Source organism: Lutra lutra, chromosome 18, assembly GCF_902655055.1.
Source record: "Lutra lutra chromosome 18, mLutLut1.2, whole genome shotgun sequence".
Lineage (NCBI taxonomy): Eukaryota > Metazoa > Chordata > Mammalia > Carnivora > Mustelidae > Lutra > Lutra lutra.
In genome coordinates, this window is record NC_062295.1 from 38878869 (window position 1) to 38891121 (window position 12253).

The window sequence follows — 12253 nt, forward strand, 5'->3', positions numbered from 1 at the left end:
GGGCCTGCTGGGCGGTGGAAGGGCAGGCCTGTAGCTGGGAACAGTGTCGGCCTTGTAAGCACCTGGAACAGGGACACTCAGTGTGGACGATGCAGCCTCTCCTTTGGCTCTGCTCGAGGCCAGTGGCAAGAAGCCACCATGTGTGATTTAGAAAGTCAGAGGCCAGAATGCCCTGCAGGGCCTGACTGGTCCCTCCATCTCTAGTGCCAGTGTGGGCCTGGGGGACACTGGGAGGGGCCCGTGACTGCAGCATGGCGAGGGGGGACATGGGCAGAGGGGCACGGGCTGAGGGGCCATGGGGAGAGGTTCCCTCCTTCCCCCAGAGGCTGGGAGGGTCCTGGAGACTTGAGGGCCAAAGGAGTGGCCAGCCCTCTTAACCTGTGAACCTCACAGAGCTGCTGCAGGGGCATCGAGGCAGGTCCCCCCCCCAGCAGCTGGCCCCCATGCTCTTGACCCTGAAGGTCACTCACTGGGAGACTAGGCACCGACAGAGCCCTTCCGCCAAGTACTGTGAGTTGTTCAGCAGTTATATTTTTAACATCTTTTTCTTGCTGAGTATTGTCTTGGGTGTCGAAAATTCAGCCGTGAAAGACAAAGAATGAATGTCTCACCTACCCCGTGGAGCTCGCCGTGTGGTCAGGGAGGCACAGAGAGTCCTGACCTAAATAGGAAGTTGTGATGATGGCCGGATGGTGGGCCACAGAGTATGTGGACGGACCCCCCCACCCCAGCAGGGCCCCTGTCCTGGGACGCCCCTCTCCTGGGACATTCCCCCCCACACCCAAGCAGGCCCCTGCCCTGGGACACCCACTATAGTGGGTCCCCCGTCCTGGGCTGTCCCCTCTCCCCACCCCGCCCTGAGCGGCCCCAGTCCAGTGGTTCAGTGGGAATAACCAGGCTTGTATTTTGCTGTTTAATGGGCAAAGACACTCCAAGAAGGTCGGGGTAAGAATAAATTGATATTATGGGTTTTACATAAGTGATCCTACTTGGTCTTAAACATAAGCCGATGAAAGGAGATTCCTCATGTTTCCTGGCTGACAGAACCGAGGCCCCTGGCAGAGTCACTCACTCACGCCTGCCGTGGTGCCACATGGGGCCTGGAGTCCAGGATCTGCCATAGATGTGGCAGTGTGAAGAGCTGAAAGCAGGCCTTTTCGTTGGTTGCTCCGTCCTGGGGACCCAGTGGTTGGTGGCCCTCGGTGTTTATGGTATGAGTGAAGGTGGTGGATCTGGGTGTGAGCTTTCTGGTGTCCTGGGCCTGTGGGGCTGTCAAGCATGCGTGTGCCGAGACCCTGATGGCATGAGGCCACGTGGCCAAGCTGAGAGAGCAGTGCATGGGGTGGGGGTATCCCGCGGACCCAGAGGCGGAGAGGAACCCGCGTGTGGAAGTGGCGCTGCAGGGTAGAAGGTGGGGCTTGGAGAGTCACCTGAGCCGGTGCCCCTTTGCTGTCCTTCTGGAGAGATGCCTGATGCACCCTGCCGTCCGAGCTGGTCCTGTTCCTGGTGTGCTGCCGCGGGCTCCTGCCTAGGCATCCTCACCCCCACCTCCCCCATGTTTTCTCCTTCGTGGCCCTACTTGCTTTTTCGGCATTTACTTCCAACTCTCTCCCGGGCTGAGGTCTAGGAGAGCAGGGCTTCCTGTAGAGCTACTCTAAGCTCGGGGGGACATCCATGCCACTGGACACAAGCTAACTTATTTACTTTCTTTCTAAGATTTTATTTGTTTATTTGAGAGAGAGAGAGACAGACAGAGGAGGAGCCAGGAGGAAAGGGGGAAGCAGAGCTCTTCACTGAGCAGAGAGCCCAATGCAGGACCAGACAGATGCTTAACCGACTGAGCCACCCAGGCGCCCCAGACGTGAACTTCCAATTGAGGATGCAGAGCAGCGTGGCCTCCCTTGGCCTTGTTGGGGATGCTTCCCAGTGATGGGTCATTGAGCTCGGAGCCCCTGTCTAGATTTCTGTCTGGTCAGCAGAGCAGTGCTCCGAAGGAGGGTCTGGCAGGGGGAGCCCCTCCCTGAGCTCTGGGGTCAGCTCCTTGGGGAGGGCCAGGTGGAGGGACAAAGCCTGTCTAGTATCTGATCTTCTCGTTTGAGGAAGGACTTTTAAAATTAGAACTAATTGGGTCATGTCCTATGTCCTAGAGGCACGGGGTTTGGTGCTTTAGTGAGTGGTGAAGACCTTGGGGTCACTGTTGCCCGTGACCTTCCTATGCTCTGTGATCCCAGGGGCGTGGGCTAGGAGCTGTCATGGAGCCTGGGTTTATAAAATGTGTCTCCATCCTGGGTTCCACGCCACCTTCAGGACGACAGCTGAGCCGCCGGCCCCTGCTTCCTGCAGACCTGGGCTCAGATCTCAGCGCCATCACGAGCACCTGAGGACCCTGGTCATGTTGAGCAAGTTCAGGAACTCCATAAGCCTGTTTCCTCACTTGAGAGGGTGAGCCCCTGCCTCCCCTGGCTGTTCCGAAGATGGCGCGACGGACTGTCATGTTCACTCGCATGATGGCCGAATGGATATTTACTGAATGGCTGTTAGCTGTGGGGCTCTGTGCCAGGCACTGGGCACCCCGCAGTGAAGGAGAGGCCCAGTGAGCCATGGCGTGCAGTCACCACCTCGCTGGGCACCTCGTACGTGGGGAGTCCACCTGAGCTCTGGCGCCCATGCCGAAACCTTCCAGTGGGGAAAGCCAGCCCATCTTGTTCAGCTTTTGCTTTACAGCCGTGGTGGGGACAGGGTGCTTGACCCAGAGCCAGGCCACGGCAGCTCGCGCTCTACCCATGTGCCCCCCCCACACACAGCACGGACGCAAGGCTGCCTGCTTGGATCATGCGCACGCGTGTACCGCGCTGCTGTCAGGAGTGACGGCCACAGACGCGTCCTACACCCACCATAAATGAAATGGCAGTTTGTATTAGGGAGTGTAAAATCTCAGTAAAATTGCTTTGGGAAATCTCAATTGATTCCTGCTTTGTTGTAGGGCTTTTCATCCGGAGGTTGAGACTGCGGGAACACGGCTGGCAGTGAGGACACGAGCCACAGCTTCCCCCTTCCCCTGCCTGGCCACAGTTGCTGGCCGAGGACGGGCTGGGGAGGGCCGTGGTCCGTGCTGGGGCCGGCTCCTGGCCTGCTGCTGCCATTGGGGGGACGCCCGAGGATGCTGGTGGACCCGCCCGGTGTCAGGCCTGCCCTGTGCCCGCCAGCCTGTAGGAAAGAGTGCTTGGCCTTGCTCTCCGGGTGGTAAGGTGAGCCGCTCGAAAGACTGCAGAGAGTCACAGCAGCAGAGAAGGTGGTAGGACCCAGAGGCGGGAATGAGGTGTCATCAGGTGTTTGCTGTCAGGTGTGGTGGCCGCAGGCACAGGAGGTCCCGAGGCCCCGGGAAAGCTGCTGGGAGTGGGGTCTCGGCTCCTTTGTGTTGACATGGGGACAGTGGTGTGTGGGACCATGGGCCAGCTCTTCTAGCGGACCCACCAGGGCAACATGGGTGTGTTTAGAAGCATCTCACCAAGCCCAGACGAAGTTTCTGCTGCTTTCTTGAGCGTTCCACTGCCTGTTGTGGAAGCTTGGCAGTGCCCAGCATTTGCACAAGCCAGCCCGGAGCCCTGTGCCTACCAGGATGTCGCTGGCCTCAAAGGGGATGCGTGTTTGCTGCCTCGCCCCCCACCCCCAGCATCTCTGGGAGAGTGTGGGGAAAAGCGCTGTCTGCGAGACCCCAGGCTGAATTCTTGGGAACACAGCCTGGGTCTCCTGGCAGGGCTTCCCGCCTCCCCGCCCACTAGCATTGGTTCTGGGGGGCTTTGCTCCCGATTTGTGGACATTTGACTCTGTAATGCTTCACTGGTCCTTACCCTGTCACTCCATTGTCATCCAAGCTCTGGGCCAGCCTTCTGAAGTTTTCACGCTCAGCAATCCTTTCCCAGAGCCCCCCAAGCGCCCCCTTTCCAGACTGTGCAGTATGATTTTCGGAACTCCCTTGGGCAGCCCTGCCATGCCACCACCTGACTGAGGATCAGCTGCCTCAGGGAGTTGGTCTCTGGTCTCGAAGTTGCTTTCTGATGAGCTGTTTTTAGTGTGACTGGACAGCCACAGCCACGCTTCTAAAACTACAGAATCTTGTTTGTTTACTATTTATTTGTTTCAGCTTTGCACTGGCCTGCAGCACACATACATCAAGAGCTGTCCTAAGAGGACGAGCCTGTGAGTCACAGGAAAGCCGGTCTCCTGTGCTCAGCTCCCAGATGGACAGCTAGTGCCATCATTGGCACCCCGGATGCCCCCCTTTCCCATGCCATCGCACAAGGCGATGCCTTTCTGCTTTGAACACTGCACACCCCCTTCCCCGTTTTTAAGTTTCATGTAAATGGAATCCTGTAACATGTAATCTTTTGTATTTTCTTTCTCTTGCTCAAAATCAGGTTTCTGTGGGCAGTTACTTCCTTTCTGTTCTCTGAGTAGACCACATTGTGCTTTTTCATGCATGCATTCGTGTATAATTTTGAGTTTCTCCGTTTCTGGGCGAGGGTGAACAGTGTTGGTGTGAACGTTCTCCACTTGTCTTTTGGTGCACTTAGATCTGAACTGATGTCTGAGCACCCAGGAGTGAGCTGCTCCGCCACGGGCACGTGACGTGGGGCACGGGAGGGGTCCACTTCTGTGTGTGTGACGCCTGCTGGCGGTGAGTGAGCACTCCTGTTGCCCCAGAGCCTGCTCTCGCTGGAGTGTGTTGTTCAGCTAGGCAGCTGCGTGTCAGTGTGGGTGGTGGGTCTGCCTGTGTCTCCAGTTTGCGTTTATTTCCCAGGGTGTGGCCGGGGGCGGACACCTCTTCATGTGCCTCCCGGCAGGTGGAAGCCCCTCTAGTGAGGCCCCCGGCACACCCACTGTCTAGTTTTCTCTCATCTGCTGTTCTCTTTACGATCAGTAAGAATTCCTCATGCTTTCTGCATGCTGGCCTTTAGTCAGGTGTTTGCACGCAGACGCCTTCTGCCTGTAGCTGGTTTTCACTCTCTCCGACTTAAAAGATCCAAACTATAATGCAGTCTAATTTATCATGTGAAAATTCCTTGTTGGTTATCATTTCCCATGTCCTCTCTAGGGAACCCTCACCTGCCCCATGGTCACTGATGTATGTGTCAGTATTATCTTCTTTTCCGCTTGGCCTTTCCACCCTGAGGGCTCAGAGCACAAAGCTTGACTGTGTCATGGCGAGCTCCCCCCATCCTCCCCTGCAACTATGTCCTGTCAACTCAACTTATGAAATGCTTCCTTTCTCACCACCCCACTGGGCTGCTTATGTGGTAAAACCAGGGTCCCCCTCTGCACCAGTCTGTTTCTCTCTCTTTTTCCCCAGACCACACTGCCTCCATCCCTGGGACTCTGCTCAGCCCTGTTACCTGATAGAGCCAGTCCTCCCTCCCTGGCTGCCTTGGCTGGCGGTGACCCTTTATGTTTTCATGTGGGGTTTAGAAGTCAGTAATCCTGCTGAGATCTCTGTTGGGGGTGTAGCACCATCTTGGTAAGGGTGCATCTGATCCATGAACATGGTATGTATGCTTCTGTGCTTTTTAGGTCATCTCTTTTTCCTCTCAGTGTTTTATAGGGCTTTCTAGTAGACATCTCGTAGATTTGTTTTTTGTGTGTTTTTGTTTTGTGTGTTATTATAAATGGCATCTTCTCTAAAGTTTATTTTTCTAACAATTTTTTGCTGGCACAGAGAAATATAATTTAACTTTGATTATTGAGTTTGATCCAGCAACATTCTAAACTTTTTTTTAAATAAGCTATTTGTGGATTCCATTAGATTTTCTGTGTTCACAGTGTGTCACCTACTCATAATAGTTTTTACTTCCTTGTACCTTTATGGCCATTCTCCCCTTTGGCTGCTGCTCAGGATCTCCAGTACTGTTTCAAACAGAAGTGCTTTGGTAACAGGTGTGTCAGAAGGAAATATGTTCACACTTTCCCTGTTGCAGACGGTGGTGAAATTCCCTTACAGTTTTCATTTGCTAAGAGCATTTTTGTTTATTGTCTTCACCATGAATAGATGTTGAATTTTTATCAAATGCTTTTTCTGCATGTACTGTGGTGATCATATGATTTTTCTTTACTCCGTTAATGTGGAAAATCAAATTAATTGATTTTCAAATGTTAAACCGAGCTGGCATTTCAGGACTAAGCAAACCTATGTATGGTTTTCCTTCCTGAGTAATGCCTAGTTTGATTTGCTAGTAAGTCAGATAGGGATTTTTGCCTCTGTGTTTATGAGATTTTGACAACTAATTCTCATTTCTTCCAAAGTCCTTATCAGGTTTTGATGTCATAGATTTTTCTGGCTTGATAAAATGAGTCAGGGATTCTTTTTTTCTCTTCTCTGTGATGGCGTTTGTGAGATCAGGGTATTTCTTCTTTAAGGGTTGGGTAGATTTCGCCAGTGAAGAGATCTGTGCCTGTGGGGTTTTCTTGTTGGGAAGATTTTAAATTGGGGCTTTGATTTCTTTTAGTAAGTTCAAAGTCGTTTGGATTCTCTTTATGGATGATCATTCATCTTGATGATCTGCGGCTGTGTCTTCTTTTTCCATCTGGCTGTTTGGTTGTGTAAGTGCTTGCTCTCTCGAGCTGTCTCACGAAGAGTTTGTCGGTCCTACTGCTCACTTGAATGAACTGGCTTCTGGCGTTCTTGATTCTGTACCACATATATTCTGCCTCATTAACTTCTATTTGTATACTTTTCCCTTTTCCTTTTTAATTTGTTGTTCTAACTTTTGAGCTACTTGATGATTGTTTTTTTTCCCTCCTGTGCCTTTCAGGCTGTAAACATAGATGCATGCTGTAGTTAAGATACGTTTTATTTTTCTTATCATTTATTTCAAAATACCAGTTTAGTGTGATTTTTATTTTGACTACCAGGTTATTAAGAGTAGATTTAATTTCCAACATTTTGTGATCACCAAATTATTTATTTATAGCTTAGTTTCATTGTGTTAAAGACCACACTCTGGGATGTGTTGTATGACCCCCTAGGGAACCGATGTTTGTAAATGGTCCATGCACCCATCAGAATCACGTGTGGTCTGCCTTGTTGAATGCGGTGTCTTTTAAGTCTCTGCATATCAGTTGTTAATCATACTGTTAAGATTTTCCATGTCCTCAGTGATGTTTCTCCCTTCTTTTTCAATCCTGAGAGACCACCATTGGGATTTCCCAGCTTCACTGTAAGTTTGCCTATTTCTCCCTTTAATTTTGTCAATTATGGCAGCATATCTTTATTAGGCCCATATAGACTGAAAATAATTATCTTCCTGGTCCATTTAGCCTTTTATTATCATGAAATAGGCTTTATAATTTCTTTTGATCTTTGAATCTCCTTTGTGTGATATTAATACAGATGTTATCAGCTTCCTTTTAATATAGCCTTTGTGCCTTTTACTTTCTCAAGTTTTGTTATGATTGTTTCTTCATTATTTTATTATGATGTCGCTCCTACACAGGTTAGAGATAGATTTTGTAGTTTTATACAGTCTGAGAATCTTTGTTTTTTTAAAAAATTGAAATATTTAATTTAGTTGCAATTAGTGATTGATTTGCCTTTTTTTTTTCCAAAGAATTATTTATTTTAGAGAGAGAGTGCACTTGGGCAAGTGAGTGGGGGCAGAGGGAGGGTCAGAGGGAGAGAGAATCCCAAGCAAACGCCCCACTGGGTGCTGAGCCCCACATAGGGCTCGATCTCCCAACCCTGAAAGCACAACCTGAGCCAAAATCAAGAGTCGGAGGCTCGCCTGACAGCGCCACCCAGGCGCTGGATAAACGTGCTTTTAGACTAACAACCTCACTACCTGCCTTTTGCTCATGTTCTTTTTTGTTTTTAATACTTTGTTGTAGACTAACCATTTCCCCCTCATCATCTTGTCGTTATGCTTTAATGCAATTTTTTAGTGCCTGTTGTGGTGATTACAACAGACTGTCAAAGTCTCATAAAAAATAAATACTTCTCTCTCTTCTAGATGATTCAAAGGACCTTAAAACACGGTATCCATTGAGCTTTTGTCCATTTACAGACTGTTCTTGTTGAGCACTTTACACAACACACACACACACACTACTGTAGCTGAAAACATACCATTGTTATATTTTTTAAAAACGTGAATTCCAGGATAGTTACCACACTGTGTTATGTTTAGTGTCAGGTATAGAATAGAGCGAGTCATCGCTTCCATACGACACCCAGTGCTCATCTCCACAAGCGCACCCTTAGTCCCCACCACCTGTTTCCGCCCCACCTAGTGACCATCAGTGTGTTCTCTACTGTTGAGAGTCTGCTTTTTTGTCTGTTTCTTTTTTTCCTTTTGCTCATTTATTTCTTAAATTCCACGTACGAGTGAAATCACAGATTTGTCTTTCTCTGACTTATTTAGCTTAGCCTTATACTCTCTAGGACCATCCATGTCATTGCAAATGGCATGATTTCCTTCTTTTCCTGGCTGAATAATACTCCACAGTGTGGAACGGATATATATATATCACAGCACAGCTTCTTTTTCCATTTATCAATCAGTGGACGCTTGGGCTGCTCCCATAGTTTGGCTATTATACATAATGTTGCGATAAACAGGGGTGCATGTATTTTTTCTAATTAGTGTTTTCATATTTTTTTGGGTAAATATCTAGTAGTGCAATTTTTAGATTATAAGATAGTTCTATTTTTAACTTTCTGAGGAACCTCCATACTGTTTCCAGAGTGGCTGCACCAGCTTGCATCCCCAGCAACATTGCATGGGGGATCCTTTCTCTCCGCACCCTCGCTGACACCCATTGTTGCTTCTGTTGTTGATTTTCGCCGCTGTGACAGGTGTGAAGTGGTACCTCCTGGTGGTTTTGACTCGCATGTCCCTGATGATGAGTGATGTCGAGCCTCTTTCCATGTGGCTGCTGGCCCTCTGGTTGTCCTCTTTGGAGAATGTCTGTTCACATCTGCTGCCCCTTTTTCAACTGGATTATTTGTTTTTTGGGTGTTGAGTTTTGTAACTTCTTTGTATTTTAGATACTAACCCTTTATCAGAGATGTGATTTGAAAATATCTTCCCCCACTCAGTAGGTTGCCTTTTAGTTTTGTTGATGGTTTTCTTTGCTGTGCAGAAGCTTTTTATTTTGATGAAGTCTCAGTAGTTTATTTTTACTTTTGTCTCCCCTGCCTTAGGAGACTTATCTAGTAAGATGTTGCCACGGCCGTGCCTGTGTTCTCTTCTAGGATTTTAATGGTTTCCATTTTCACATTTAGGCCTCTCATCCATGTTGAGGGTGTTGTATATGCTGTAAGAAAGTGGGCCAGTTTCATTGTTTCGCATGTAGCAGTCCAGTTAGTTACTGTTGTCTTGTATGTTCATATAGATGTATAATTCTCACCCTTTTTATTTTTTTTCATTACCACCTGCATCCCTGGGCATCCACCTGGGATCATTTCCTTGGGATCATTTTCTTCTGCTCGCAAAATGCCCTTCGGTGTGGGTCTGATGCTGAGCAATTAATTCAGTTTTTCCCAGTGTGAAAATGTGTTCCTTACAGTTTGACTTCTGAAGAATATTTTTGTTGGGTATGGAATTCTCGGTCGGCTGCCTTGCAGCTGTGCCCATTGAGCCTGGACTTGTGTGTCTTTTGACTCGGACCAAGTGAGCACAGGAGCAAGCCACCTCCTTCCTGCGCCCAGTCCCTTGCCCGCTGTCTCCTCTCCAGCTCTTTGTGGGTATCTTTGTTTCCTGTTTTGTTTTCAGAAGGGATATAAATATTCTACTATATCTAGAATTATATTTTCATTAATAAACTTTGCTTTTGGGACAGTTTTGGGTTTATAGGAAAATGGAGGCGATGGTACAGAGCCCCTGTATTCTTTCCTGCATCCCACCATTTGACCTAACATTCCGCATGTTCCGTGGCCATGGCTGTCAGGATGAGTGCACTAGTTTGGGCACAGAACCGCTAACTAACATCTGTGCTTTAAGGTCTGCTCTTGTGTGGGTCTGTGGGTTTTGCAAGTACATGTCATGTGTGGACCATTATAGTATTATACACAAACACGTATGTATGAGTGCTTCTGTTTTCTGCAAAAGATTTTAGGGAATTGGTACAATTTCATGCTTAAATATTTGGTGGAATTCCCAAGTGGAACCATCTGAGTCTGGTGCCTTGTTTTTAGGAAGGTTATTATTAATTCAACTTCTTTCAATAGATCTAAGCCGACTCAGATTTTCTCCTTCTTGCAAATTGTGGTAGTTTGTGCCTTTCGAGGAATTGGTCCATTTCATGTAAGTTACCAAGTTTCTGGGCATGGGTCTGTTCATAATACTTCTATTCTTCTTCATATCCCCGCGATTAGTAGTGATGACCTTCTCTCACATCTGATATTAGTGTTTTCTGTCTTCTCCCTGTTGTTTAATCTCGGTCAGCCAGCTAGACATTGGTTTTGTTGATTTCTCTCGACTGATTTCCTGTTTCCAATTTCATTGATTTCCGTTCTAATTTTTATTACTTCTTTTCTTTTGCTTTAGGCTTACAGTGCTCTTCTTTCTTCAGTTTTCTAAGATGGGAGCTTAGATGATTGATTTCAATTTCTTTCCTAAACTAAAATATGCATTCGGTGCTGCCTGTTCCCTCTAAACCCTGCTGCATATTGTGTTAAGTTTCATTTCATTTAGTTAAAAATACTGTTCTGTTTCTCTTAAGACTTCTGTGACCCATGTGTTCTTTAGAAGTGTTGTTTAATCTCTAAATAGTTTGGGGGTTTCCAGCTATCTTCCTGTTATTGACTTCCATTTTAATTCCAGAGTGCTCTGAAAGCTTACTCAGTATGATTTCTATTCTTTTAAGTGTGTCCAGGTGTGTTTTATGGCCCAGAACGTGGTCTGTCTCGGGTGAATGTTCTATTCGAGCCGGAGAAGAATGTGTGTCCTGCTGGTGGCGGGTGAAGTATTTTATCAATGTCAATTAGATCCCTTTGATTGATGGTGCTATTTGGTGCAACTATATCCTTACTGATTTTCTGCCTGCTGGATCTGTCAATTACTGATAGAGGGTGTGGAAGTCTCCAGCTACACTAGGAGATACGTCTGTTTCTCCTTGCTGCTTTATCAGTCTTGCCTCATGGATTTCGACCCTCTCTTGTGAGGTGCATGTGTGTTTCGGACTGGTATGTCTTTTTGGGAATACTGACCCCTTTATGATTATGGCATGCCCCTCTTTTTTTTTTTTTTTTAAAGATTTTTATTTATTTATTTGATAGAGATCACAAGTAGGCAGAGAGGCAGGCAGAGAAAGAGGGGGAAGCAGGCTCCCTGCTGAGCAGAATGCCCCATGTGGGGCTCAATCCCAGGACCCTGAGATCATGACCTGAGTGGAAGGCAGAGGCTTAACCCACTGAGCCATCCAGGCCCCCATGGCATGCCCCTCTTATCTCTGATAGGTATTTCTTTTTCCTAAGGTCTGCTTTGCCTGAGATTAATAAATTTACCCTGTCTGCTTCATTGTCTTTTGATTGAGGTTAGTGCAATGTATCCTTCTCCACCCCTTAACTTTTATGTCTGTGTTTGTAAAGTGGGTTTTTTATAGACATATAATTGGGTCCTTTTCTTTCTTTCTTTTTTTTACTCCGCATTGACCTTATCTTTCAGTTAGCGTGTCTTGGTCACTCACAGTGATACTGATCTAGTTGTTCGGCAGCCGTGAAGTTTGTTGCCATTTTCTGTGTGGACACTTGTTCTTGGCTCTTTTTCATTCTTCCCTATTGACCTGCCTGGTTTGGTTTTCAGGAGCGTCTTATAGGACTCCATTTCTTTCTTTTTCTCTGTTAACTCACGAATTACAGTTCTTAAGTGATGTGTCCTCACGGTGGTCCTTGAGTGTGCGGTTGTATCCCAGTCAGAGCCCATTTTGAAGCAGTGCTGTCCCTCTTCCCAGGGCATGCAGGAGACTGACTCCACTGCACCCCCAGGCCCTCCCTCTGTCCCTTTTCGCCACACTACAACTGACTCACCTCCCCACTGAGGCATGGTGGCCCGTCCCTATGAGCGTTTTCTGTGTGATCAGTGCAGACTGAAGAAGGGAGACACTGGTTTGGCTGTCACTAGCCCCTTCCCTGAAGCTCACGCTTTCTTTCTGTAGATCGAGCTTCTGACTGCTACCGACTGCTCCTCTCTGGAGAATGCTCCCGCGTGCTGTTTCCGTCTGAGGATGTCTGTATTTCCTCTTCACTTTCACCCAGCATTTT

The 12253-nt window shown here is 47.7% G+C and overlaps 1 protein-coding gene across 4 annotated transcripts in view; it reads left to right on the forward strand.

The window, feature by feature from the left end:
* The window catches only part of MAD1L1 (mitotic arrest deficient 1 like 1), a 316809-nt gene that overhangs the window by 151331 nt on the left and 153225 nt on the right, over window positions 1-12253 (forward strand). The gene's annotated exons all lie outside the window — the stretch shown is intronic.